Below are 3,658 nucleotides of genomic sequence, written 5' to 3'. Positions count from 1 at the left end.
AACAAGTCTTAAGCAAGACAGACTCGGTGCCTGGCACAATTAGAATGATAACAGAACTGTACAGTAGCCATTAAAATGCGTTTATTTGTTTTAATTCAAAAGTTTAACAACTATTTGCCCAGTGATCTGGACTTAGGGCACAACAACAACAAAAAAAAATCAGACCAAAATACAAAACCAAGTACACAAATTACCCCTTATTTGTAAATGTTACCTCATAACCAAGTTTTAACACATTAAAAATTTTACAAAATTTATAACACTCTTACAGATTATTCAGAACTAACAGCATATGTGGCAGTTGAGCCTCTCCACATCCATCCTTGCCCTTGCCATACCATTCTGTGCCTGGATAACGCCACCCTTGAACTAGAGGGTTGGGTAACTGGAACCGCGAGTTTCCAAAGACTGCTTTGTGCTTCAGACCAGTGCCCGAGCAACTCCAGCTCCCTAGCACAGCTTGGCTGGTGGGAGTGGTGTGGATATGCTCACTGTTCTGCCTGCTGCGTCCTCTGCAGCATTGAGATAATGACTCAGTAAATGCAGAAAGAATTTTAAAAAAGTACAAAATTGACCCTGAAACAAAATCATTTAAAAAACCAGCTTGGCTTTGACTAAGTTACACTAAAAGCTGCAAGACAGATTTATAGCAATATCACTTCAAGTACGAGAGCACAAAAATCAACAGATTTGTTATGAGTCTTGTCACTGTAAAAATGAAAACACCTGTCTGCCTGTGGAAACCTTTCGCCTCCTAACAGAAGGGCTGACATATGCCCTCGTCCTGGTTTTTGGCCTTTTCAGAGCTTTGTTAACTATTAAGACCAATTTAATTCCTAAGAATACGCCTCTAGTGAAAAAATTGCAACAGCGAGAAAAACAGCACGTCTATATTTTCCAGTAGCTTTAGATGCATAGGAAGCAAATGCCTGTGGTTTAGATGCAAGACTCGGGACATAAAAGAAGTGAAGTACAGTAATTTAACGGTTGCAAATAGCCATTTCTTGAAAGGAAAATACACTTGGGCTTTACAAGATGATATCAAATGTATAGAAATACCAAAACCCTGATTGTGGCCAGACACAGATGGATAAATCTACAATGAGGTACTCTATAATCTTAAGGTATGCAAACAGGCTGACTTTTCATTTCTCCCAACTTCAGCAGGGCAGCACCTGCTTATAAGCAGCGTTCGTCAAGCCCTAAGAAGCTGAACCAAAACCAAGTATAGCTGTGTGTTCACGGACTGTGGTTTTTCATTGATTTATACAAGCATGGTCAAGAGCTGTTAATTTTCACACTTGAAAAGAAACGAGATGCAAATTCTTCTTTGGTGCTTAAACAGGAGGAAGTTAAGCAAATGGATACAGCTCAAACACAGCGTACGGTGTCTGAGGCCTTGAAAAGTAGCACTGCCTGTATCCTGGACAGCTAAAGCCTTGGCACAATAATCTCAATATTCACAGGCTGAATCGCCAGGTGTTACGGTGGGTGCAGAAATTTTACTAGCTCACTTTTTCTGCTTTGGAGGGCTACTTACTCTGAGGCTGCATAAACAAACCGATCAGCGAACACATTTATTGTAGTTACTAATGCTTCATTTATGTGTATATTTGGAGGCAAATTTAGACGGTCATTCACTGGCAGAAGGAGTAATCCATTTCACTGCTGCTTGTTTCTTTTGTTTGAAGTGCCTACAGTACTAAAAATTAGGAGAGTAGAGGGCTCTGTTTGGACACCTTAATACAGACCAACTTCTCTGTGCAGTCTAGGCATCGGCACTACACAAGAAGTTTTTTCTGGTATTGTGCCCGACTTGCTGGTGGACAGCAAATCGGTCCACTTCAGGGTGAGATTTTACAGTCAGCGTAAGCTACTGCTGCAAGGCATAGTCTGACTGGCTATATGGTCCCACCTCCTGCTCCGCCCCATAGCTATTACGAATGTTTTCGTACCTGTTAGTACTGTGACAAAAGATTTAGGAACATTTGACCAGGGAGGACCAGGACTGCCCTTTCGATTGTACACTGCACCGCTGCAATGTCAAATCTCATCACCAGGTACTGGCCAACAGCTTCAAGTTATCTTGACACAGCTTGTGTGCATAATAACCACAGGAGAGAATGCCAATTAGATTTCAAGAATAGCAGTATAGTTTTGCTCTTAGATTTCCAGCATAAGTAAGCATAAAAGCAACCAAAGAAATCATCCATATAGCATAACTGCCTATAAAATAAACCGTTCAGGGAAAAGAAAATCAGCCTCTGCCAGGGAAGAGAATAAATAACCCCTATGGAGATTTTAAGTATTCTGCTTTCCCATTCAACCCAATATGCTGCACACTGAACAAGCTCTGTGTGATGCATATTCCAGACAGGCACCAGAGACAGCTGAGGAATAAAGGCCGTGAAGTTCCATGACATTAGCTTCAGAAGTTCGTTCCCTTTCTGCTCCCATGCTGACCTGTTCTTCTGTGAAGCTTATGTCTCAGCTAGGCTGATACAGTGTCTTGCTGCCATACCATAAACCAAAATGAAACACTAAGTTTAAAAAGCCTTCAAAAAGGGGCAAGGGGAGGGAAGAATTTAACTTTTGGGCCCCCTCACTACAAGAAGGACATTGAGGTGTTTGTTAGAGCATGTCCAAAGAAGAGCAACAGAGCTGGTGAAGAGTCTAGAGCACAAGTCTGATGAGAAGCAGCTGAGGGAACAGGAGTTGTTTAGCCTGGAGAAGAGGAGGCTGAGGGGAGACCTCATCGCTCTCTACAACTACCTGGAAGGAGGTTGTAGCAAGGTGGGGGTCGGTCTCTTCTCCCAAGTAACTGGCGATAGGACAAGAGGAAACGGCCTCAAGTTGCGCCAGGGGAGGTTTAGATTGGACGTGAGGAAAAATTTCTTTACTGAAAGAGTGGTTAAACATTGGAACAGGCTGCCCAGGGAAGTGGTGGAGTCACCATGCCTGGAGGCATTTAAAAGCCGTGTAGATGTGGTGCTTAGGGACATGGTTTAGTGGTGGACTTGGCAGTGCTACATTAACGGTTGGACTCGATGATCTTAAAAGAGTCTTTTCCAACCTAAACGATTCTATTCTAAGCCAGCTTCACTGATACTGTACAAAAAGCAAAGAAGCGACAGCTTACCATCAAAAAGAGGTGAAGGTTCCACTTCCCTCCTGCCTGACTCCAGTCGCACCATTCAACTCCTTTACAGCGGCTCCAATACTTCTAAAATCTTTACTGAGTGTAGTAGTTGGTTTACCTCTATTTTTTTTGCTGAATTACCTTGTTCAGTTAGTCATTTTAGCAACTTAAATTGGTATAGAAGAGTTCAACAAGCTCCAGAACCTGCACGAGTAAGGTTTGGAAGGGGAATACTGAGTGTCCCGTTGGCTTTGATGAGCAGTTCTGTCAGCATGCTCCCATGTTGCGAAATTATGCCTGAAATTTCTAGTGCGACTCAAAACAACTGGACCAGCATAAGGGAGAAAAGCATGAGTCACAGCACAGTGACAGAACCAGACATCTACGATACGGGCTGGGAGGGAAGGCAGGCGCAATCCCTTACAGTGGCTCTGCTGTCGAAGTCAATGGTGCAAGTGGTACAACTACACCAAGAAACCTGTCATCCAAATTGCCCCAGGGATTTCCCTCGTGTTGGCT

Source organism: Pygoscelis adeliae, unplaced genomic scaffold (genome assembly GCF_000699105.1).
Source record: "Pygoscelis adeliae isolate BGI_AS28 unplaced genomic scaffold, ASM69910v1 Scaffold14, whole genome shotgun sequence".
Taxonomy (NCBI): domain Eukaryota; kingdom Metazoa; phylum Chordata; class Aves; order Sphenisciformes; family Spheniscidae; genus Pygoscelis; species Pygoscelis adeliae.
The sequence above is the reverse complement of the archived record's forward strand: the minus strand, read 5'-3'. Positions refer to the sequence as shown.